We start from the raw sequence: 27,308 nt of genomic DNA on the forward strand, positions 1-27,308 counted from the left end.
GGAGGTTATTTGTTAGTTCTTCAGACCTTATACTGAGCAAATTTGTCCAGATTTTCAGTCTTGGACATGTCATCATATGAATTATTAGAGGAGTTATAGTTATTAGACCACCTGTATGCCTAAATGTAAAGTAACACCATTTAAAAGAGAAGTTTGGCTTTTTATTTTTTCAAAACAAATCATACTTGCCTAGGTGGATGCAGCATTGGTCTGATGCTGCTTCTGTGCCCCACCGACTGAAGACTCGAAGACTGAGAACCAAGCGATCAAAGGCCGCTGATCACTGTGTTCTCAGAGCTCCATGAGCAGAGAGCTGGTGACTGTCAGCCACTGGCTCTCTGCTCTGGCCCCCTCCCCTCGCACTCACTGAAGCACTGGGCTGTGGAGGGAGTGGCTGGCTCAGTCTCAGTGAGACAAGAGGCTGATCCTGGTGCCGGTCCAGAGTTGTGGGTGGATACCAACGCGATCATACCCCTGCCTGGATTGAGTCTGACGTCAGCTGACAGCGGGCTTTAGCTCACTGTCTGCTGAAAATGGGTTACAAGAGTGCAGAACGAACTGCACTCCTGTGATCCACATGAGAAGTACAGCCAAACGAGCTTCAGCTGTACTTCTCCTTTAAGTGATCTGTTTTTACATTTAGACTGTCTCTTTGGAAAATATGGCCGCTGTTTTTCATGCTTCTCATGCAGTAAGCTGAAGATATACACCTGATAATTCCTTCCTTTCCTCTTCTTACTCAGTAAAGGAGTGACCAGGAGGGGAGGAGATTTCACTTTGGAAAATTTCTATGTATGACATGGAGCACCCTCTAAGATTAGAGGCACTAATCGCTTTTAAGTGGTTACCCTTGAATGTCTCTGTTTTTGGTGTTTGATTTAGCCATGTGTTGTCATCCACAGATCATATTGTAGTGTGTGTGTATTTCATACATGAGCTGTAATTCATTGTTCGTCAGTATCCTTGGTGATACCACAACAGAATGAAGAGAGGCAACTGTACCTTTCATATATGTTCTCCATACCACAGTGTCCCTTTGTCTGTCTTACTTTTCAGCTACGTTTTCTTCCTGACAACAGAAATTTGTTGTTTTGAATTTACTAATCTTGATAGGTTTAGGCTGCTTTGCTGTCGCTTTTCTCCAGGCTCACTTTTAGATTAAAAACATAGCTAAAATATAAAGTCTCTCAGGCTTTCTCTCTAAAAGTGTTTATCATTATCCTTTGGGCCTAGCTGCTAGGCCTGTTTCATTATTAAATCAGTTGCTCAGCTGTGCCCCATGTCTTTTAATCTGTGACTTGTCATCTCCTCCTTGCTCTGTGTAGATGTTTGAGACTCAACTCTTGACAGCGCTAGAAACCGTACAGACCCTTCAGATCATTGCCGTCATGCATGATGACTCCAGCTATGGCATACTTTGTAAATATCCCTGAGCCTAGAACTGGAGAGAGATATATGTAAGGGAAGGAAGAATTCTGGAGAAATGGTGTACGATTCCATATTGTCATTGATTTCCTTTCTTTGTGTGTGTTAAATGTATTTATTGCTTGAAATGAATTTCTACTGAATTATAAAAAGCTAGTCTCACAAGGGTGGATAAACAAAGAGTATTAGACTAGAATAATTCCTTCCAGTATTACCAAAGCATTAACAAATGTTATTGTGATTTTTGCTTGCAGTTCACCTTGGTATAAAAATCCCCCTAGCCCCATCAATATATTACGTTGGGCCACCCCCCCTTGCAGGTCCATACTTGTACCCTGCAATGGCTGCGGTCCCCTGTGCGGTCTGCAGCTTAGCCAATAAAAACTTCTGCTGGACTGCAACTGCTTCTCTTCTGCAGTACAGGTATGTCCTATTCAAATCTATAGGGCATTAGTTTTCAGGACTACAGATTGTGTGGGAGGCTGCAGCCCTTAGAGGGGGAAAGTTTGGACCTGCAAGTTAGGGGCTGGCATAACTGAATGAATTGAGAGGGTTGGTAAGGGGGCATGGAAGGGATTGTTGGTGCTTCTGTTTTTCTGTACCTTTCCAGCCCAACAAAATTGCTAACACAAACTGTTAACCTTACATGAAATCCAGTGACCTTCAGAGAAAAAAAATGCAGTGCTGAATTCTAGAGTACCTAAAAATGATCTTTAGTGTATGAAACAATGATTGTAAAGCAGTCCTTTTATTTTCAATATTTATTAAACATCCGTAGTATACTGTATGTCCTATAAAAACGTATACGCTTTAAAGAAAAAAATCATTTATCCTCTTAACATATTTACTATCAGACTGAAATCATTGATGATTAATTATCTATACCCTGTAATCTATACCATGCAATAAAAATTTGTAGTTCTACATCTCCACAGTCAGATGTTTGGTCAAGGTGGCCCAAAGCATTTGCTTTCAGTGCTGTATAAATTGGGTATATCATCACCGGAACGAAATCGAGTCAGACTAAATGCTGCTCCGCCATTCACAGGAAGCCTTGTACAACCCCAATTCCAAAAAAGTTGGGATGCTGTGTAAAATCTACATAAAACAGAATGCAATGATTTGAAAATCGGATAAACCCATATTTTTATCACAATAGAAAAAAGAAAACATATCAAATGTTTAAACTTAGAAAATGTACCATTTTAAGAGAAAAATAACGTCTATTAGAATTTTACATGTCTCAAAAAAGTTGAGACAAGGCAAGAAGAAGCTGGCAAAGTAAGTGGCACTAACCAAAAACAGCTGTAAGAACATTTTCCAAACTAATTAGGTTATTTGCCAACAGGTCAGTAACATGATTAGGTATAAAAAAAAGCCTTTTGGAGAGTCAGGATGTCTCAGAAGTAAAGATGGGCAGAGGTTCGCCGATCTGAAAAATTGTTGAACAATTTCAGAATAATGTTCCTTGAAGTAAAATTGCAAAGACTTTAAATATATCATAATCTACAGTACATAATAAGATTCCAAAAATCTGGAGCAATGCACAAATGACAAAGCTGAAAAGCAATATTGGATGTCTGTGGTTTTTGCACTCAGACGGCACTGCATAAAAACAGGCATGATTATGTGAGGGACACTGCATGGGCTCAGGGATGCTTCCAATAATCACTGCCTGTTAAAACAGTTTGCTACACCATCAGAAATTGCAAGGTAAAGCTTTATCATGGAAGGAAGACTCAATTTCTGATGATCCATGGGCCAAAGCTCATGCTCATTTTAAATGGTCTGTTGCAAAGTGGAAAACTGTTCTGTGGTCAGAGGAATCAAAATTTGACATTCTTTTTGGCAACCATGGGTGCCGCGTCCTCCAGATGGAATGGGCAGCTTGAACATCTAGAAAGGCACCATCAATGATGAAAGATGTATCCAAATTTTAGAGCAGCATATGTTTCATCCAGACCACATCTTTTTCAGGGAAGGCCTTGCATATTTCAGGAGGACAATGCTAAACCGCATACTGCATCTATGACAACAGCATGGCTTTGTAGTAGAAGAGTCCAAGTGTTTACCTGGCCTGCCTGCCGTCCAGACCTTTCACAAACTGAAATATTTGGCACATCTTGAAATAAAAAAATATGACAAGACCCAGGACTGTTGAGCAGTTAGATACCTATATTGGGCAAGAATTGGACAACATTCCCCTCTCGCAAAATGCCAGCAACTGGTCTCAGTTTCCAGACATTTACAGATTGTTGCTAAAAGAGGGGATGCTACACAATTCACTCAATTTCAAAATGACCTTATATTTTTTTCTTAAAATTGTACATTTCCTCAGTATGTTTTCTATCTTCTATTGTGAATATGAGATATGCAAATCGTTGCATTCTGTTTTCATGTAGATTTTACACAGGCTCCTAATTTTTGGGGAATTAGTGTTGAATTTTTATCAGTGAATACAAGGCTTCTATTGACTTATTGAGTTATTAATTGATAAAATTACAAGGCTTTCTTTGAATAGCTGAGCAGCAATCAGCCCAACTTGATTTTGTTCCACCAGCAGACAGGAAGTCTCCAAACTATTGCAAGGACACAGCACTGAATACTATCTGTAGCTTATGCTATATACAGTTTATACAATGCTGACAGTGGTTGCATCAATTAGTAAAGGAAATCATTTGGGCCAATTTGGCCTGAACAAGCCGTAAAGACCACCTGATAGCAGTTTTTACACTATATATATATATATATATATATATATATATATATATATATATATATATATATATATATATATATATATATATGTGTGTTTCTGCACTTCTGCCTGCAGGGAGCGTGACACTTCTGTGATTATTCCCAGCAGAAGCTGATCTCAGGGTGCTGGGCACTGGATGTCTGCAAAGCAGGGAACAAAATCCATCTCTTCCTATAGTAAAAGCACCTAACACAGTACACAAAAACACTGGCTATGCACACTGTTATCTCTTTAATTGCCCTACAACAGGTGATGAGTAACAAAAGTTTTAACATCGCTCCACTGTACACCATGTGAAGAAATGTAGAAACAGTTAAATGATAATGAATTATCTGTTATCTCCAGTGCAGCTGGACAATAACCATACTTGGAGTATGGATGGCAACAAGACAAAACAATGTCAGGGCTCAGTGGGTAACGTTAGGTGGACATAGCACTGGCAGGAACCATGAATGGCAGGCGATGGGTTGAATTAAATATTCCTTGTGGGTAATGTTAGTGTATCAGGACAAGTTTAATGAATAATCATCATGACATTAAAAAAATAGACAAACAATCCACATACATGTAATGAATTGTATTGAAAATGGGTAAGATTAAATGAGCCTACGGTATCACTGGGGGTTCCCGGAGCAACGAGGAGCTAACGATGACCAATGGTGAAACAGTGTAGCTAGGGGGGCGCCAATAATCCCTCTATACTAGAGGTCCTGTTCCGAATGGTGTATCCGCTGGCCTGTGTGGTCTGGATGGTGTGCTGGTGGATGAAGTTGGTAGCAGCGGCTACGGTCAGAGTGACGGACCGCTCTCCACAAAGCAGAACGCTATGCAAACTGACAGGCAGATGGATGTGGAGGGGGAGACACGGACCATCGGCACTGATGAGACACTCTCCCTAGATAGATCCACAGGGAGTCGATGTGTCAGGGGTGTATGGTGGAGCAGGAAATGTCCCCGGGAAACCAGCGCGAACCGCAGGCAGGAGGGTTGCCATGACGACACATTTCGTGCGAATGCGCTTTTTCAAAGTCACGGGAACAGGCAACCCTATTGTTTAAATACCCAGGAAAGGGCGGGAAAAAGGGGGCAGAACAGAGGGGCGGAATTGATGCCGTTAACACCTCATTGCTCAAGGTGATATTATACATATAATTAAGAAGACAGTTAAGTCCATATACTTATTGTAATGTGATTCAATTTCTCATAATTAACTCCCGCCACATTGTTTTTCAGTCATAGTTTCAGATGGGTCAACCAGGCTTCAAGCCATATTTGATAATATAGACATCAATGGAACACACAATATTAGTTCAGGTATTAAAACCCCAGTTACCACTAATCTACCCCATACCGAGGCTTTTGAAATTCGCATGAGGAAAGCCTTTTTTTCAAGTACAAGATGTGATACAATACAAACATACCCAATGGTGGGATTTAGCTTTTCTTAAAACATATCTTGAATTAGGGATTACTCCAAGAGGCCTTCGGATTAAGAAGCAGTGTAGTTTCTTGGATGAGGACCTCTTTAAAGAATGAAGATTATTAGCAGAATTCTGCACAATGAAATGGATGAAAATTTTGGTCCAACAGAGAAAGAAAATTAGAGGCAGCACAACAAAAAGTTAAAGAAAAACAAGCTTTAATCCAAGAGTTTAGCTCTTCCTGTTTATATACAAAATGGTTACAAGTCCTAAACAAAAATGTGAAAAGGACGAGGTTAGCCTTTTAAAAAAAAAAAAACCAACAAACTAGAACGTGATATTTTTGATTATAATAATGGACAAGTATTTGACTGGAGACGTCCCCCCCCATGACGACCCAGGTCAAATGCTTCATAACACACGTATGCCTCTTTCCAAAAAATTAAAACCAAAAGATGAACCAAATACTTCCGACAAAAACAAGTCCAGACATAATAAATACAGGAATTCACCCACACACCAAAATAAGGTTACACATAATGTTCACCAAGGGCCTACCTCTAACTCTATACCCCCTGTCATTTCATTACCCACAATGGAGAATATCAGTCATCCCCTCACTAATACACCAGTCATTATCAATATAGACTCAATTCCATCCTCATCCAATATGAGTTCCCCTGATGGGGAGACCATTCTATCCACCCTTACTGCCCCGGCTACTTCGTTGCCATCTCCTAATACATCTTTACGATTTAATGTACCTATACATAATAGTTTCAGTCCATTGTCTAGAGATCTTGAAACATACATCATATTAGGCGCACGGCCCAAATCGCAAGATAGCATAGACAAACCCCGCTCACCAGTTAGCACATACCAAACTACGTCCCCCTCAATAAGCTTTTTCAAATGTCACCTCCAAATGGAGCTCAGAAAGAAAAAAGAAAATTAGACGAGGACGGAGGAGGAGCAAGATGTAAGAATCAACAAAAAAGAACGAACAGAGCTAATGAAATAGCCAGTACAATAAAAATTTACAATCTGTCCTCATACAATCGTACCCCCTCTGAATATACATTACTCCAAAAAGGTCCAAGTTTCTCTTCTCCAGTAGGGCCAAATAAATTTAGCCAATTTAAGGATCTCCATCGTTTTATAAGATCTTTAGTATTAAAACAACATTATGCCAACAACCCAAATGCTATTCACAAAAAGGCAAGTAATGAAGTATGCGTTAAGGCAGTGGAAAATTCCCAAATTAAACCCAATGATGCTATGCTTGAGATTTTGGAAAACCTGTGGCTGGAGAGCAACATAGATGGACACATTCAAACACCATTTTTTGATCCATTAGTCATGCACACAGCCTTTAAACCCAAATTGACTTTTCTCTTTCGTTCATTGATGGACACAGCTCCATTAATCTTGACCGTAGGATTATTACGCCACCTTCAGGAGAGGACTAGGCAGAACATATATTACATGTGAAAAACAACAGAACTGTACAGCTCCGCCCAGGGGGTGGTCCCTCTGGCAATAACCCCTCAGCCTACTTCCTGCAGCTCAGTTTTTTTTCTGCCTAGTGAAGGACCTAGGCTCCCTGTTGGGACCATTGGTCCTGGGGATTTTTTTCTGGAATTTTGTCTTTTTGCGCAAGATTTTAAGATCCTGTGATCTTCTATCAACAGCCGGCTGGGTGACAGGCTGGATAATATAGATCCTTGTAGTCTCCCCAGCTTGGCCATCGAGTGTGTGCAGGCCCTAGCTACTCGCTGGGTTGGCCACAACATGCCCCTCAGGCTCCAGGGGCGGCCGGTGAGCACAATGCTCCGGGGCACATACTATGGATGTCTTTGTCACAGTGTGCCATGGCCCGCAGCCACCCCGTACTGCTCGGGTGTGGGTCTGTGATGGGATTGCCTCCAGCTTGTCTGGATGGTGAGTACAACTCTTCCTGTCTCGGCAAGACAGAGCAGCTGGGCTTTCCCTGGGAGGTCGATTAGGGGGTCCCTCTTCTCCCTTTTTTCTCTCCCTGTCCCTGCTTCCCCCCCTTCCTGTGGGGGATGCTGCATGACTGGGCTGTAGTGCGGTGTGTGTATCTGAGCCAGGGGTCCTCCGGGGGGATCTGATCCTTTTTTGGGGGCTGCGCTGGCTGTCTGTGTCCCTGTGCTGTCATCTGTCTCTCTGGATGTCTGTGGGCTCTGCATGTGCTGCCACTATAGCGCTGACCACCGCCATTATCTATGCATTTTCTGTGTACAGCAGTGATCGTCGGCCATTTTCTGTTAGCCTCTGTGAGAAGCATGGTCAGCGGCCATTTTCTCGGAGTTCGGCGGCCATTTTCCCTGTGTTTTTTCTTTCTGTACAGGGCGCGCGGCGGCCATTTTCCTGTAGCCTTGGCGCGTTTTTTCTCCACAGCGCTGGTTCCTGTGCCTCAGAGCTCATTTTTTGTTCCTGGACACTTGTGAGCTGACACAGGATACAGCCATCAGCAGCAGCACGGCGCAGCACTCGGTCAGGGTGGTGAGTCCTGCGTTGGGGGCCCCTCAGTCTGTAGCAGCTAGGAGGGTGGGATTGAGCACCTTGTCCTAAGTCCCGAAGGGTGGCAGACAGGGTGGGTCAGCATGACGTCAGAAGCGGGCGTTTCTTCCCCAGACCTCCCTGCAATTGCAACCGGCTCACCTGCAAGTAGTGCAGTGCCTTTGGACGCTTTGTCGGCGGTCCTTGGAACGTTCGTTGCCAGGGTGGAGGGCATGCGGGTGCAAGGGGGGTAAGAAACGGCCCCTGCCCCCCCCCCGGGGAGAGCTCTGATTCAGACTTGGGCCCCGCAGTGACTGGCGGCCCCTGTTCTGATGTGTCAGAGCACGCTGACCAGGACCGATCGGACAGTGAGGATGATTCCGGGTCCGCTCAGGAAAAAGCGATAGTTGGAGCACTTATCGTCATGCGTGATACCCTGCAAATACAGGATGCAGCAGGATCCTCTGCCAAGGTGGCGGTCCCTTTTGGGTCCCCTAAGCCAGCCCGTACACCTAAGGTTTTTCTGTATCTGACTTACTTTGATAAGTTCATATAGAAGGAATGGGGAAGCCTGCAACAGACCTTTTCGGTTCCAAAAGGAATGGCGGTGCGTTACCCCTTTGAGGAGAGCCTTCTTAAAAAATCATCGGCTCCCCCCAGTCGTGGACCCCCCAGTATCCAGGTTAAACAAAGTAACCACTATCCCGGTAGAAGGGACTCCTACATGTAAGGACCCTACCGACAGGAGGGCCGAGGCAGTGGCCCGGTCCATCTTTACGGTAGCGGGGTCAGCACTACGACCGGTACTGGAAACGGCATTAGTGTCGCAGACCCTTACTGAATGGGCAAAACTATTGCACCGTGAATTGGAGAAGGAGCAGTCTCCTCCAGTCTGCGTGGAACTAGCAGACCAGTTGGTGCACGGCCTTAAGTATGTCAGTGATGCGGCCCTGGATACACTTCCCTTGCTCTCCAGAGCATCAGTATCAGCAGTGGTGCTGCGGCGCCTGATCTGGCTGAAATGCTGGTCTGCGGACCAGGCATCTAAAAAAGCCCTGACGGATTTGTCCTTCCTTGGTGAGCGGCTATTGAAGCCTCGCTGGATGACATTATTAAGAATTTCACAGATGGGAAGAGCACGTTGCTCCCACAGTCCAGGAAGGGTAAGGAGCCACGCCACAGGCAAGGGCCCTCCTTTTCCGCTCAAGAGGCTTTTTCGTCCACACGGGACCTCAGGTAAACGCTCCCAGTCCGACAGGGTGACTATTGAGGGACAGAAGCGTCCCTGGCCTCGCAAGCCCGCGAGCGAGCGTGCTACCGCGTGAAGGTTGGCCCCCGCCCAACACACGGGTGGGGGGTCGCCTTCGGGAGTTTGCAGTTCACTGGGCAACCCAACCAACTGATTTCAGGCCACCAAACAGATTTTTTCCCTCCAGCATACCCTTACTCCCGGCTCGCTGAGAGGCCCTGTTTGGGGCAGTAAGGGACCTGCTCAGCCGCAGGGTGATAGTGCCTGTTCCAGAAACAGAAAGGTTTCAGGGGTTCTATTCCAATCTGTAGTCCCCAAAAAGGAAGGGGGTACGTCCAATCCTGGACCTGAAAGCCCTCAGTTGCTTTGTGAAAGTACAGAGGTTCAGAATGGAATCAGTTTGCTCCTTAGTCATTGCACTCCATCAGGGGAACTCCCTGGCGTGTCTGGATATCCAGAACGCATACCTGCACGTACCCATATGCCTCAGGCATCAGAGGTTTCTGTGATTTGCAGTAGGGGAAGACCACTACCAGGTTGTGGCTCTCCCCTTTGGTCTGGCTTCAGCACCCCGAGTCTTTACCAAGGTATTGGCGTTGTTGTGACAACGTGGGATCGCAATCGTGGGTTACTAGACAATCTCCTTCTGAGAGCAGCTTCCGCCTCAGAATTAAGGGAGGATGTGGCGATCACCATGCACACTCTACAAGAGTTTGGATGGGTGTTGAACCTCAAGAAGTCGGTACAAGTGCCGACTCAATGTCTGGAGTACCTAGGCTTATTGCTGGACTCCATAGAAGCGAGAGTGTTTCTCTCTTCGGACAAACTGCAGACTCTCAGGACCGCGTTGAAGCTGTTGAGGAACCGCAGGTGGTCATTGCTGCGTTTCTGCATGCGAGTTCTGGGCCTTATGGTTGCCTCCTTTGAGGCGGTTCCGTACGCCCAATTTCACACCAGAGTCTTGCAGAAGGAGATATTGTCCAAATGGGACAAATCTCTATTATCCCTGGATCGGCAGATTCGGGTGAGCCAGTTAGTCAGGGACTCTCTTCTTTGGTGGCTGAGATCTCCGGCCCTTCGGTCCGGGAAATCGTTCCTACCTCTTCATTGGACGGTGATCACAACGGACACCAGCCTTAATGGCTGGGGTGGAGTATTGGGAGTACAATCGACCCAGGGCATCTGGTCGAGGGAGGAATCCCAGTTACGATCAATGTGCTCGAGCTTCGAGCGATCAGGCTATGCCTCTCCACATGGTCGATGAGACTACAAGGACATCCAATCAGAATTCAGTCAGACAACGCCATGGCGGTGGCATATGTCAACCATCAAGGAGGAACAAGAAGCTTGGCTGCAGCACGGGAGGTCGCTCACATCCTTGGGTGGGCAGAGCGACATGTACCGGCCCTGTCGGCCATATACATCCCGGGAGTAGAAAACTGCCAGGCGGACTATCTAAATCGTCAGATGCTGGACCCAGGAGAATGGGCTCTGCATCCGGAGGTGTTCAGGCTTCTTTGCCTGTGGTGGGTCACACCAGATGTGGACCTTCTGGCCTTTCAGCTCAATCGAAAGGTGCGGAGGTCAGTGTCCTGGACAAGAGATCCTTGGGTGGATGCATCAGACGTGTTGGTGGCTCCATGGGAGCAGTACCGGCTGATTTACGCCTTCCCTCCGCTCAAACTGTTACCCCGTCTGCTCCGCAGAGTGGAGGCCGAAGGGATTCCAGTAATACTGATTGCCCCAGATTGGCCTTGGCGTCCTTGGTACGCCTGGTGGTGAATGCTTCTTGGCGGTTGCCGATGCGGGAGGACCTCCTATGGCAAGGTCCGATACTCCATCCTGCTTTACCATCACTGGTTTTAACGGCATGGCTGTTGAAAGCCAGGTGCTAAGGAACCGAGGTCTGTCGCACTCAGTAATTTCCACTATGCTGAGGGCACGAAAATCTTCTTCCCTGAAGATATACCATCGTACGTGGAAGGCTTATATCTCCATGTGTGAGGAGATGGGGTGGCGCCCAAGCACCTATTCCATGGCCTGGACCCTGCTGCAGGAGTGGACCAAAAGTTAGCCTTGAGCACCGTCAAGGGACAGATATCGGCCTTGGCTGTTTTTTTTCCAGGGGTACGTCCACACCTAACTCCGTGGGATCTGAACCTGGTGCCATCAGCGCTTCATAAACCGCCATTTGAAAAACATCAGGGAAATTCCTTTGTTGACTCTTTCTCAGAAAGTGGTCTTTTTAGTGGCTATTAATCTGCCAGGAGGGTTTTTGAGCTGGAGGCCTTGTCTGGCAAGTCGCCCTATCTGGTTATCCACAGAGATAAGGTGGTGTTGCGTCCGCAACCTTCCTTTCTGCCGAAGGTGGTTTCGGCCTACCACCTCAATGACGACATTGTGTTACCATCTCTGTGTCGGCCCTTCCGGAAGTCAGATTCTCTGTTCATTTCGGTGGCTGGTCCAAAAAAAGGGCTGGTGGTCTCATCGACCACCATTTCCAGGTGAATCAGAGAGATTGTGGTCCAGGCTTACGCCTTGAAGGGGCAGGTGCCCCCCTTTCCTGTCACGGCCCATTCCACCAGGGCAGTTAGGACCTCTTGGGCTTCCGGACATCAAGCGTCAGTCTCCCAGGTGTGTAAGACGGCGACTTGATCCTCCGTTCACACTTTTACAAAGTTCTACAAAGTTAATGTAAATGCATCTTCGGATGCCTGCTTTGGCCGCAAAGTTTTGCAGGCGGCCGTGTAATCGTTGCAATTTACACCCTTTCCTTTTGTTAGAGAAAGTTACATTTTGATTGTCAATGCACTCTGATGAATATGTTGACTGCAAGTTCTGCTGTGGTTGGTTCAGGTGGTGACTCCTCCGTTGGGGAGCACCTCTGGTTGTGGGTGAAGTTATGTTTGCTGTTCCCACCCCTCGTTATGACACTGCTTGGGGATGTCCCTACGGTCAAGATTAATGGACCTGTGTCCATCAGTGAATGAAAGAGAAAATAGGATTTTTGTACTCACCGTAAAATCCTTTTCTCTGAAGTTCATTTACGGACACAGCACCCACCCCCTCCTATTAGTTTGTTATACTGCTTGTTGACGTACTGAGCTGCAGGAAGCAGGCTGAGGGGTTCTTGCCAGAGGGACCGCCCCCTGGGCGGAGCTGTACTGTTCTGTTGTTTTTCACATGTAATACATGTTCTGCCTAGTCCTTTCCTGAAGGTGGCGTAATAACCCTACGGTCAAAATTAATGGAGCTGTATCCGTCAATGAACTTCAGAGAAAAGGATTTTACGGTGAATACAAAAATCCTATTTTTTCCCCCCACACAGCCTAAGGGTCCCTATATAGAAACTTACAACCAAGCTGTCTATAAATATTTTCTAAGTTTATGTGATAGCTCAAGTGGAAATAGTAACCACAACTTAACGAGGGCAGAAAATCAGGCACTAAAAGATCTGTCAGCCAATAAAGAGGTTACCATCAGACAAGCCAACAAAGGGGGTAGTCTCGTGATACAGAATAAAGTAGACTATTTAAATGAGGCTAGCCGCTTATTGGCTGATACCGATACTTACCTTAAACTCTCTGCCGATCCCCTCCCCAGCTATCATACAGATCTGAAAATCTTAGTTTATAAGGCCTGGGAGAACGGAGTGCTCACCAAAAAGAAGCGAGACCATTTTTATTACCATCGGAGGTGAGCACATGGTATTTCTACCATCTCCCGAAAATTCATAAATCCCTGGCAGACCAATAATGGCAAGCACCAATAGCTTCACTAGTGGCCTATCAGTGTACATCAATTTTTTTCCTCCAACCCTTGGTATGTCAACTCCCGTCGTACATTAGGGATTCGAGTCAAGTCAATGACGCCCTTCAACACTATTCCTGGGAAGTTGGATATATGTGGGCCTCACTTGATGTGGCCTCCCTTTTATACATCTGTTCCCCACGAGGTAGGCCTTATGTCCATACAATACTTTCTCACTCAAAATGGAGACATGAGTTCGCTACAATCGAATTTCTTGGTGAAATCTACGGATTTGAGGCACTGCTATGGGGGCAAATTTTCCCCCGTGTACACCAACCTCACTATGGGCTACTAGGAGGAGGAATAAATCTGGGCCAACAACCCGTTTGCCAGGCACATTGTGTTTTTTTGAAGATACATTGATGACATTTTGCTCATCTGGAGTGGTGGCCCAGATATGTTCCCCTCCTTTGCAATGCTAATCCTTTTGGTTTATCTTTTACACATGTACTTGACTCAACAGAGTTGGTGTTCCTGGACCTTACCCTAACCCACCAAGAGGGCAGGATCCTCACAAAAAAATGTCAAGCCCACCACTGGGAACTCTTACCTTCATTATAAGAGTTGCCACGACCCTACATGGAAAAAGAATATTCCCAAGGGACAATTCAACAGATTAAGGTGAAATTGTTCAAGAGATTTATCTTCACTTTCAATGACAAATATACCGGTAGGTCTGTCCCTAAAATTAAGAAAAAAAAAATTACAATATTTTAATGTTAGATCAGCGTTTAGCCCTGGTGTTACCAGCCGCCCCCGCAAGTAACCCTCAGAAAGGCCCGCACTATGAAAAATACACTTGCACCTAGCAAAATACAGAAAGAAAACACTATATCTCTGTTTGACTTTAGAACGTATTTTGATAATAGAACAGGCATTTTTCAATATAAAAAAAAGAGGATGTCTGACATGCCAATTCATCACCCATGGCAGTAATAAAATCACCATAAATAAAGGAAAAACATACTCAGAAAATTCATTACATGTTCAACAGAGTTTATCTACGTCCTACGTTGTCCCTGCCGCCTCTTGTACATGGGACGCACTATATGCGCTCTGCATGCAAGGATTGAGGATCACCGCAGGTTCATCAAAAAAATATGCGATGAACACAGTGTACCACTGCACTTTCACAGTGTGCATAGCGATGACAAAGTGCCTAGAAGTTTTTGTTAGAGAGACCATCTCCAAGGGGACCTTGACAGCAAACGAGAGATTCTCTCTCCTATGTAGAAGATAAGTATTCTGGATCTGTATGCTTGATTCCCTCACTCCAAAAGGGTTAAACGAGAAACTGGAAACATGCAGTTTTATTTAGCTTTCCAGTATTCAACCCTATCTTTCCATTTTTCTATGGAGGGCCTACAAATGTAAACACTTGTGCTCTATCACTCCATGTGTCCACTGTCTGCCGTCTGCAAGCACCCATATTTGTATACATACGTGGTAACTCATTTTTAGTTTCTCTTCCCCCATAACATCTATAGTCGTGTCAATTACCCATTGAGACACCATTTTTTAATATATTATCACTGGAGATTTTTTAATAGTTATGGTTTATCATGATTGTCCTTTAGTTGTTTTTTCTGTTTTTTTCTATGTGCATTATCATTATATTTTTATTTTTACATTTATCTTTATTTTTATTTTATTTTTTTTTCATTTTTAATTTTATTATTAATTTTTGGTTATTTTGTTTTTAATGTGGTTTGAGTTAATTATGAGAAATTGAACCGCATTACAATAAGTTCATGGACTTTGTAACTGTCTTCTTAATTATATGTATATCACCTTGAGCAGTGAGGAGTTATCAGCAGTTATCAGCATCGATTTCGCCTCTCTGCTCTGCCTCTTTTCCCGCCCTTTCCTGGGTATTTAAACCATATGGTTGCCTGTTCCCATGACTTTGAAAAAGCACATGCTCGTGAAATGCGTTGTCAGGGCAACCATTCTGCCTGCGGTCTTTCGATTTCCGGCCACCACCTCCTGACCAGGGCATTATGTCATCTGTACGCGGTCCGCGTCTCCCCCTCCACATCCATCTGCCTGTCAGCTTGCATAGCGGGCTGCCTTGTGGAGAGCGGTCCGTCACTCTGACCATAGCCGTTGCTACCAACTTCATCCCCCAGCACACCATCCAGACCACGCCGGCCAGCGGTTTGGACCAGGACCCTCTAGTGTAGAGGGATTATTGGTGCCCCCCTAGCTACACTGTTTCACTGTTGGTCATCGTTGGCTCCTCAATGCTCCGGGAACTCCCAGTGATACCGTAGGCTCGTTTTTAATCTTACCTATTTTCAATACATTACATGTATGTGGATTGTTTGTCTATTTTTTAATGTCATGATGATTATTCATTAAACTTGTCCCGATCCACTAACATTACCCACAAGGAATATTTTATTCAACCCATTGCCTGACATTTATGGTTCCTGCCAGTGCTATGTCCACCTAATGTTATCAACTGAGCGCTGACATTGTTTGTTTTGCCTTTAATTGCCCTAGATGTTTAATCTCTTCCCAGGCAGTATCAGTACAGTGGCAGTGCATATTTTTAGCATTGGTGTATTAGTGTCACTGGTTCTCACAAAGTGTCAGTGTCCGATTGGTTGCCGCAATATTGCAGTCCCACTATAAGTCACTGATTTGCTCCCATTACTAGTATAAAAATTCCATAAATCTATGCCATAGTTTGGTTTACGTGAACGTTATAGCGTCCACAATCAATATACACTTCTTGTGATTTTTTTTTTTTTTTTTTTTTTACCAAAAACGTAGCAGCATATACATATAGGCCTAAATTTATTAAATTCAATTTTATTTTTATTGGATGTGTTTTATAGCAGAAAGTAAAAAATTATTGTTTGTTTTTGTTTTTTAAAAATTGACGCTCTTTTTCAGGTTTATAGTGTAAACAATGAAAAACACAAAGGTGATCAAATACCACCAAAAGAAAGCTCTATTTGTGGGGAAAAAAATTACATACATTTTATTTGGCTACAGTGTCGCATGACCACGCAATTGTTAGTTAAAGTAAGGCAGTGTGGGATCGCAAAAAAATGGCCTGGTCATGAGGGGGGGTAAATCTCCTGTAGGACAAGTGGTTAAAGTAAAAGTAAACCAGGAGTTGAGCATTCATTAAGTTCACTGGGGTCTTAAAGCTGAACTCCAGCCTTACCTTTAGTCATGCACAGTGGTGCAGACACCTCCCCTCTGCTGAACTTGCTTAATCTTATTTCACTGCTCACTGTGAGCTTCTCACAGTGTGCATTAGAAGCTGCAGCAAGTTGCAATAGAGCCTGTCTCATTTCCTGGCTGGATGACATGCAGCATCAAATGGTGATTTCCAGCTCAACCTTTGTCCCTGGCCCACTCCTTACATTCTTTTGAAATAGGTTCTTTCACTCATGTAGAATCTGCATCACATGTGGGCATCACCTAGGGTGAGCTGAACACAAATGCAATCTGCCTAGGAATATGTTGCGAGAGCAAGTTTTCTGCACGTGCACGTGGATCTGCAAGTACCTGTGTATTGTCTTATTGAGTAGGACAGAGTATAATCCCAATCCTCATTAAATTAGTAGGTATGATGCCCGGTGGGTGTGGAGATGCGACTTGGTGTACATCTTGCAGCATGTATGCGTTCCTTGATTATCTGATCAAGGGCAAATACTGCTGTACAAAATGTAAGCACATTGTTTCCCTGGAAGCCCAGGTTCTGAATCTAGGGAAGCAACTGTCAGCACTGAGAAGACCCTCCATACTAAAGGAGAGCTGGGAACGTACCCAGCATGTGCCGGCAGTGGCCAGCACAGAAGCGGGTGAAGACAAAGAGGTGCAGGCAATAGAAACAAGTAGATGGGTGACAGGAAGGATAGAGGGGGAAGTGCCAGGGAGGCCGATCCTGGGCTGGAGCTTCCCAATAAGTACGCTCCATTAAGTGACATTGGTGAAACCAGTCAGGGAACAGCACTGTTGGAGCTGAGGGACTCCCCTAGCTGCCAGGGGAAGAACTCCTACAGTGAGAGTGTGGGGGGGGGGGAGGGAAAGGATAGACAGTTTCTGGTGGTAGGGGACTCAATTCTTAGGACAGAGGGGGCAATCTGTGACAATGACCTGAAGCGCCGAACTGTATTCTGTCTACCGGGCACTCGAGATGACACATCACGGATCTGGTGGACAGATTACTGGGGGGGGTTGGGAAAGACCTGGCTGTCATGGTGCATGTTGACACCAATGACAAAGTCAGAGGCAGATGGAGTGTCCTAAAGAACGACTTCAGGGACTTGGGAGCTAAATTGAGGAAAAGGACCTCCAAGGTAGTAGTCTCAGGAGTACTACCAGTACATCGAGCCACATCAGAAAGGCAGAGGGAGAATAGGGAAGTAAAATAGTGGCTGAGGAGCTGGTGTAGTAAGGAGGGGTTTGGGTTCCTGGAGGACTGGGCCAACTTCTCAGTTTGTTACCAGTACTATAGAAGATCCCTTCTGCACCTAAATGAGGAGGGTGCAGATGTGCTGGGAGTAAAGATGGCCAAAAAGTTAGAGGGGTTTTTAAACTAGGTGACGAGGGGGAGGGTCCAGAGGTAGAGATAGTCAGCACGGAACATAGTCCAGAGGGTAGTATTGGGGGCATTAGTGGTAGGTTGACTAAAGCACATAAACCCAAGGTAAGTATAATAACAAGTCCTAGTTGCAATCTCGGAACACACAATAAGAGGATAGTATGCAACCGGTCTAAACTACGTGGCATGTTCACCAATGTCAGGAGCCTGGCGGACAAAATGGGTGAACTAGACCTACCTGGGTACGAGGAGGATTTGGATTTTTGTGGGAATTGTTTAGAGACTTGGTTCAACAGCTCTCAAGATTGGATGGCAACCATTCAAGAGTATACCCTTTATCGCAGGGGTAGAGAGGGTAAAAAAGAGGGATGGGTATGCCTGTATATCAAGAATAATGTACAAGTGAATGTGAGAGATCACATCACTAAGGGAGCTAGGGAGAAGGTGAAATCCTTATGGGTAGAGCGCCAAAGGGATGAAGCGAAGGGGAAAATAATACTGGGAGTATGCTATAGGCCCCCTAACCTGAGGGAGGAGGGGCAGGCGGACCTCCTATCAAAATTTGGATTAACAGCAAGGATGGGAAGTGTTATCATAATGGGAATTTGAATAATCCAGACATAGACTGGGCGGAGGGAACCACGCGTTCATCTAAGGCTCGCCAGTTCCTATATGTCTTGCAGAACAATGTCATGGGTCAGATGGTAGACACCAACTAGAAATAAAGCGTTACTAGATCTACTGATTACCAACAATACAGACCTGATCACGGATGTGGAAATACGGGGAAATTTAGGAAACAGCGATCACAGGTCAATTGGCTTCAGTATAAATCACACAAATAGGAAACATAAGGGAAATACAAAGACACTGAATTTCATAAGTGGCAACTCCCTAAACTACGAACCTTGCTAGAAGATATAAATTGGGATAAAATCTTAGGAACAAAGAACACGAAGGAGAGTTGGATTCGCTTTAAGAGCATATTAAATAAGGGCATTAGCCAGTGCATCCCATTGGGTAAAAGTCCTGGATGGCTTAACGCCAATGTAAAAGTGCATATGAAAGCAAAAGAGAAGGCCTTCAAAAAATACAAGGTTGAGGGATCAACACCAGCATTCAAAGTTTATAAAGAATGCAACAAGAAATGTAAGGGTGCAATTAGGGAGGCTAAGATAGAACACGAAAGACACATAGCGGAGGAGAGCAAAAAAAATCCCAAGTTTAAGTATGTAAACAGTAAAAAAGGGAGGACAGACTATGTTGGCCCCATAAAGAATGAGGGAGGACAGGATTGATTACAAAGGTTGGGGAGATGGCAAAGGTATTGAATTTATTCTTCTCAGTCTTCACGAGGGAATCGGGGGGGGCTTCAGTAACCAAAACTGCAGTGTTTATCCTTGTGACACATCACAGGAAGCACCCTCGTGGCTAACAGAGAACAGAATTAGAATTAGATTTGGAAAACTTAACATTGATAAATCACCAGGACTGGATGGCTTGCACTCGAGGGTACTTGGGGAACTCGGTCAAGTAATTGCCAGACCATTGTTCCTAATTTTTACTGACAGTCTACTGACTGGAATGCTACCAGCGGATTGGAGAAAAGCCAATGTAGCATCAATATTTTAAAAGGGCCCAAAAAGCATCCCTGGGAATTACAGACCAGTTAGCCTAACATCAATAGTATGCAAGCTCTTGGAGGGGATAAGGGACTATATACAAGATTTTAGTAATGAGAACGGTATCATTAGCAGTAATCAGCATGGATTCATAAAGAATCGTTCTTGCCAAACCAATCTATTAACCTTCTATGAGAAGGTGAGTTGCCATCTAGATAAAGGAAGGCCCGTAGACGTGATTTATCTGGATTTTGCAAAAGCATTTGACCCCATTCCCCATAAACGTTTACTGTACATAATAAGGTCCGTTGGCATGGACCATAGGATTGGTCCATGCCATAGGAGTATGTGGATTGAAAACTGACTACAAGGGTGAGTTCAGAGGGTGATGATAAATGGGGAATACTCGGAATGGTCAGGAGTGGGTAGTGGGGTTCCACAGGGTTCGGTGCTGGGACCAATCCTATTTAATTTGTTCATAAACGATCGAGAGGATGGGGTTCAATCTCTGTATTTGCGGACGATACTAAGCTAAGCAGGGCAATCACTTCTCCGCAGGATATGGAAACCTTGCAAGAAGATCTGAACAAATTAATGGGGTGGGCAACTACATGGCAAATGAGGTTTAATGTAGAAAAATGTAAAATAATTCATTTGGGTGGCAAAAATATTAATGCCATCTATACACTAGAGGGAGAACCTCTGGGGAATCTAGGATGGAAAAGGACCTGGGGGTCCTAGTAGAAGCTGCTGCTAACAAAGCAAACATAATATTGGCATGCATTAAAAAAGTGTTTAACTCCAGGTATAAAGCAATAATTCTCCCACTCTACAAGACTCTGGTCCAGCTGCACCTGGACTATGCTGTCCAGTTCTGGGCACCAGTCCTCAGGAAGGATGTACTGGAAATGGAGCAAGTACAAAGAAGGGTAACAAAGCTAATAAAAGGTCTAGAGGACATTTAGTGAAGAAAGGTTGCGAGCACTAAACTTATTCTCTCTGGAGAAGAGACGCTTGAGAGAGGATATTATTTCAATTTACAAATACCATACCGGTGAGACCCCACAATAGGGATAAAACTTTTTTGCAGAAGGAAGTTTAACATAACACGTGGCCACTCCCTTCCACAGGCGGTGGTCTCAGCAGGGGTCATCAATAATTTCAAAAACAACACAAATACCAGAGTTGTCAAGCAACTCAGGTCCAAGCGCTCATGGAGTAAACCAAGATGGAAAAAGTCCAAATAAACTAATTAAAAGCTGCTGTTATAAAAACAAGAAAACAATGATACAGCACAATATACTCTCTTATAAGAAGGAAGTATTAACAGCGCTAATACTGAGCTTTAACAGTGTAATATATAAACTCACAAGAAGGTGAGCGTAGACATGAGGTAGATGTTCATAAAACATATGAAAAATATATCTATAGGTATATAAATATATAAAGATTCCAATGCTATGTATAAGAACCCACAGTCCTAAATTGATCATAAAAAACACAGAACAATGTAAAACACACTGATTATGTAAGCTGCATAGACTCAAAGGTAACATAAATAGTTAATTTGCATGAAGAGGACAGTGATCATAATTAGAGAATATATTTCTTCTGGAGTGCAGCAACTAGACCATCACCACATCACCGCGTGAAAAACCCTTTTGGATGTGAGCTTACCAGAGGTAAGACAAAGACAAGCCTGTCAGCTCCTTTTCTCTCAAGGATCGGCTCCTCCACCTCCAGATTCCCTCAGTCCTCCTCAGTCCTCCTCAGTCAAGATCATGTATTAACATGTAGAAAAAATAGAAGGGGAGGCTCTCCATAATGTAAAACAGTTTATTTATAACAAACCCACAGAGATTCCCCCCTTAAGCAATTGCGCTTACATAATAGAAGAAAAAAACTGCTTTGACTTGTACAGCATCAGCTCGCCGCTGGTCGGAACTGAGAACGCCCGCCCACCTCGATGAGTCCCGGGATGACGCTGCTTGTCTCTAGCTGGTAGGTCGCGTGGTCACGCCCACACCCGTGGTCAAAAAACTATTAGATAAGCACCTGAACGACCGCAACATACTGGGATATACAATGTAATACTGACATATAATCACACACATAGGTTGGACTTGATGGACTTGTGTCTTTTTTCAACCTCACCTACTATGTAATGTCCACTCTTCCAGACTGACATCCACCCAATAAGGCACTTTGAAATTTGTAGAATGCCTCCCATGAGCCAGCCCACTGCTTGCATAAGAGCAGAGGACTTTTGAGAGGAGCACTGAGGCAGGGCTCAATAATGTTTCCAGCAAGCTATGGAACAGCACCCTGCTGGACCCTTCTACCAGCCACAATCTTACTGCATTACATGAAGGTGAGAAGCACAGAAACCCAGTGATAATGTCATGTGGGGATGTCACTGGGTCTAAAACAAAATATTTAATGAAAACACAAAGGTTTGATGTAAACCTATTTAGCATTTTAATGAAGGGGGAGGGATGAACCAAGAGAGGCCAAATATAAGCACAGTAAAGTTTAAAATGACATGCAAATATGCAGTAAGCATGCTCTAAAATATAGAGTTCACTAATGCATGAAGATTTATTATTACCCATCCCAAAGTACCAACATATTATGCAGTGCTGCCTATGGAACACTACATACAGTAGGTGTAAAGTAAAGACTCCAGACAAAGCAGGCACAAAGACATGACACAGGAGAAAAAAAAAAAAAGACCCTGCTCGTACAAGCTTGCCATGTAATTATGAGGCTTGGACTAGACTCTGAGTGTATGCTGTGGTGTCTGGCACCAAGCCATCAGTAGAAAATCATTTAACCACTTCCCGCCCAGACTATAGCAGAATGATGGCCGTGGGTGGATTTCATTGTTCTGAGTGGACATCATATGATGTCCTTCAGAACAAGCTGCTCGTGCCGACACATCGCTGACAGCACGTGAGGAGAGCTGATGAGCAGGCTCAGTGGGGACATCTGCACTGATAATCAGTGCAGTGCCATCATTGCCACCTATCAGTGCTGCCTCATCAGTGCAGCCTCATTGGTGTACATCGGTGAAGGAGAAAAATTACTTTATTTACAAAATTTTATAAAAGAAACTAAGAAACGTATTTTTTTCAAATATTTTGGTCTTTTTTCGTTTGTTTAGCAAAAAATTAAAAAACAAGTGGTGACTACCACCAAAAGAAAGCTCTATCTGTCTCAAAAAAAATACAAATTTTGTTTGGCTACAGTGTTGCATAACCGCGCAATTGTCAGTCAAAGTGTGACAGCGCTAACAGCTGAACATTGGCCTGGGCAGGTAGGGGTAAAAGTGCCCTGTATCAAAATGGTTAAGCTCTGTAAATTGCAAAGTGGAGCCTCCATAGATTGAGCTAATTTTTCCAGCACATCTCACAGATGCTTAATGGATTGGAATCTGGAGAATATTGAGGCCAAGTCAGCACCTCAAACTCAACGCTGTGTTCCTCAAACCATTCTTAAACCATTTTTACAGTGAGGCCACTGCCAACAGGGAATACTGTTTTCATGAAGGGGTGACCTTCAGCAACAATGTTTTTAGAGAAGTAGTACTTTTAAAGCAACATCCATATGAATGGCAGGACCCAAGGTTTCCATAAAGAACATTGGCCAAAGCATCACACTGGCTCCCACCGGCTTGCCTTCTTCCCATAGTTAATCCTGCCATCTCGTCCCCAGGGGGGCACCCTAACCAGTTTGCGGCTACACAGCCCCATACACAACAAACCGAGAGACATTTTTTTTGCTTTCAACACATCAACTTAAGAGACAACATGATCACGGGCTTCCAGATATATCCAACCTGGTTTTGAGTGCCATTGTAACAAGATTGAAATGTTATTCACGTTACCAGTCAGTGGTTGTAATGTTATGGCCGATCAGTGTATTCTTAAGCATAAAGGCTTCCTAATGTTATCTTGTATGAATTGCATATCTGCAGAACATACTTGTATGTGAATTTCATAAATACGTTGCTTTTTCTTTGTTTGCCCGGTTTTGTTGCCTATGTTATGCTATTTTTGGGAGAGCCATGACTAGCCACCAGAATACATCGTATATTGTTGCTGAAAAATGACACAAGCATCCATCCCTAGCTAGAACATTCCTGTGGAGTCAAGGCAAAATGATTAGCAAACACCAGTTATGAGTCAGATGTTCATGTTATGAATAATGTTTTAATGATCATCGTTCCCTTTCTTTATACTTCTCACAACCTGGCAATCTCACTATATTCCTTTAAAAAGGTTAGATACATGATGTACACATAGAAGCATTTGTTGGAGCTTATATTTAAAGTAGTTATGACCTATTCTGTAGGAATGTATTAGTAAACCTGAACCTTGGTGGGATCCCAGAGATGGTGTTTTGTGATATCAGAAACGTGATTTTGCCCACATTTGTCCTTGGCTGAAAAAAGCAAATGATGTGTTCAACAGTTCTGGGAAGCTGCCATACTGGCTTTAGTACATAGAAATCTAAAAAGCAGGGATCAGGGGTTTCTTGCTAGATGCTTGTTGAATAAATAGAGTTTTAAATGTGTGCAGGTGTTTTGTGTATTGGAATTGAATTGAATTGTATTAAAATGCTGGGCTATACACAGACTGTATTTTTTGTTATTGGACAGTATATGCACCGGAAAGGAACAGATCTGTTAACTGTGGCACAAAGTTTTATGTTTTTGGATAGTTTGGGGTTAAATTAGAAAGTCTGCCTGTTTTTTAGCTTTGTGCCCATTGGAGAGATTCAGTCCTTTTTCCTGTCTCTCTCAATTGTCACAAAAACCAAAAGAGCAGTTCTTTCAATGGAGATTGCATCAAGTACAGCTGTCAAAATGTGGTTAAAGAGGGGAAACCCTCTAAATCTCGCTTACTATTTTGCCTTTAGAACAGAATGTGATGGAAAATCTCTTAAATGGGATGCAACAAAAATTTAAAAAAAAAATGGGTTTTCTGCTCTTTCAAATACTTAACCTATTGCCCCCGACTGTACACATATATGCTGCCTCACAGAATTGGTTCTTCTTCCATGGGGCCCCATATATGTATACGTGTTTTTTTGTGCTGGGAGCGCGCTATGCGTAGCATGTTCCCAGCACAAACCCCAAGCTCTCACCATGAGCCCCAGGTCTCGTATTAACATTTAATTGTGGAATCATTTTTTTAACCCTTTCACCCCCTATCCTTTCCTCTGAGTGTGAGCTGTACATCTCATTTTAATCATGTCTCTGAATGTGACCTGTATATTAATGCCTTCACCTCCATTATCCTGCACAATAAACCCTTCACCTCTGTTTGCTATAGATATGGGACCTGTACACTAACCCCTTGACCTCCTTCTCTCTGTGTATGACTTTTACAATAATGATGCACTGTACCTAGTGCATGCAAAACCAAAGCAATTCCTGGCTCAACTTAACGACCAGCCTGCAAACCAGCCGAATTGTCTAACAGTATGAGTTAAAGAGGAAGTAAACCCTCCTGCAAAAAAAAAAAAAACTAAAAACACACCCTGCAAGATAAAGGCATAATGAGCTAGTATGCATAGCATACTAGCACATTATTAATTACTTACCCGAGAACTAAGCCCCCCGCAGCCGTTCTCGTCTCCCCCTCAGGCCGCCAACATGTCGCCCGGGGCTTGCTTCCGGGTATCACGGCTCCTGCGCTGTGATTGGCCGGAGCCGTGATGACGTCACTCCCATGCATACGCACGGGAGCCGCCGTGAACGGCACAGTACAACTGAAGCAACAACGTAAGTGCGCATGTGCCGCATGACGTCGGCACATGTAAATACAGGGATATCTCCTAAACCGTGCAGGTTTAGGAGATATCAAGTGCAGCTTCAGGCAAGCCTAATTATAGGCTTGCCTGCAGTTTAAAGTGGCTGTAAAGGGTTTACAACCACTTTAAAAGCAAGGGTTTAGTTTGCACACATTTGCAAATACATGTGTGAGCTACAGAGCCCTGTCAAGGCACCCCAGTATTTGTAGTCCTAACTCTAAATTTTGAGAGCCTCCACAGTGGAAGCACATGCATTATAATGAATAGGCAGAGGGCAGGTGAGCCTGGAGGGGAGCCCACCCCTCAAAGGTGCAGGGGTGCACTGGACACCCAGCATACTGTATACCACCATAGCAGAAAAGGTGTCCAGTGTGTCCCCTCACCAATATGTCAATATTACAAACAAATGGCCAAATGGTTGGTTAGCAGGCTGGTCGGTAAGTTGAGCCAGAAATTTTTTTTTGTTTTGCATGTATTGCCCTTCTGTGTGCTCCTTGCTGCATAGGCCAGTTATAGGTGAGGGCAGTGGACATTCGTTTATACTGTACCTAGTGCACCATTATCATACTTCATGTTTTAATCACTTCAATACCAGCATGTTTCTCAGTTTCCAAAAAATTGGGGCAAAAACATTAGATCACCTTTTGGGTGTCTACGTTGCCAAAGAGGATCATTTTGGGGGTGTGACTGTCCTGTCATTTTTATTTGATATGTTTTATAACATAAAGTCAGGGAAAGAGTATTTTCAAAATGTTTTGGTACTTTTTCCTTTTTTATAGTAAAAATTAAGAAAAAAATCATTAAATACCATCAAAAAGCACGATTTGTCTGAAAATGATATAAAATGAATTTGGGTACACTATGAAATGACTGAGTAATCATCAGTCAAACTGTCACAGCACTGAACACTGAAAAACAGCCCAATAATGAAGAGGTTTATACAGGCTAGAACTCTAGTTGTTAATGAAGTGGTAATCTCCAGCCAGAACACAATATTCAATAATAAATAGCTGTTTACTTGTCTGCCTTTTGCATTTGGTTGCACCGTTTGCGTGAGAGTGCTGTAGGAAACTAGGAGCTATTTGCCATGCAATGTCGATCTTGTGTTTTCTGGACACTAAGGGGTTTATTTACTAAAGCTGGAGAGTGCAAAATCAGGCTCACTTCTGCATAGAAACTAATCAGTTTCCAGGTTTTATTGCCAAAGCTTAAAGTGTTACTAAACCCACAACAATAAAATTGGTCTGCACATGCTGTAAAGCATGATTGTTATACTCACTCTGGAACTTAAGGGGTTAATCCTCTGCATTGTGTAAAAAGGCTGTTCCTCCCATTCTTCCACTGTCCCAAAAAGGAGTTGCAAAAGAAGCTAAAGCAGGTCAACTGGTCAACAGGACCTGCAGTTATTTCTCTCAAAAGTGTTTCAAATGAATGTGCAAAGCATGCTGAATCCCTTTAACACAAGTCATAAAGTTGGTTTCAGACACATGGTGATTGTCCATATAGGTCTGCTTATGGTTACAATGGGCAGCAGCTGTATATTTGAAAACATGCCTCTCCAAACATTTCCTGGCTGACCCATCTAGTAATAAGAATAGAGCTGGTTACATTTTTCCAGCTATATACTTTTACCCAAGTAATGCCTGCCTGTGCTTTTCCTTGATGACATGAAGAACAAGAATTCTTGGCAGATCTTAATATATTATGGGCAGTTGGTTGGTGCCTGCTTCTGATGTCTGTGGGTACCCCAATATCTCTTTTACAAGCATGTCTTTAACTTTGCATTTCACTCACTGGTCTCTACTTTATCAGTGATCATAAATATGGTTCCCTGTTTACCATTTTTGTATTTGAAATGTTTATTTCATTTGGTGTTTTATCTATTACAGATATGTTTACATTTCGGTCTTTGAATTTTTGAGCACTAAAATACCTTCCCATCTGTGTCTTCTAAAATCTGTTTATCTGTTCCTTGGCTTTAAGCAATTTGTGTAAATTAAGGCTTGCTCGTTAATTTTAGTCCTTACTACAAATGGAACACCTGCCACTTAAAGTGTTTACTTGAAATGTTAAGTTTTTGGGCAGTATCTGGCTATATACTTCAATAGCTCCTAAGATA

General features: G+C 43.6%; 1 protein-coding gene across 1 annotated transcript in view; it reads left to right on the top strand.

Annotated features, from left to right (window-relative positions):
- Nucleotides 1-27,308, top strand: part of HSD17B4 (hydroxysteroid 17-beta dehydrogenase 4) — a 516,553-nt gene that overhangs the window by 444,950 nt on the left and 44,295 nt on the right. The gene's annotated exons all lie outside the window — the stretch shown is intronic.

Source organism: Aquarana catesbeiana, linkage group LG01 (assembly GCF_042186555.1).
Source record: "Aquarana catesbeiana isolate 2022-GZ linkage group LG01, ASM4218655v1, whole genome shotgun sequence".
In the NCBI taxonomy this organism is placed as follows: Eukaryota; Metazoa; Chordata; class Amphibia; order Anura; family Ranidae; genus Aquarana; species Aquarana catesbeiana.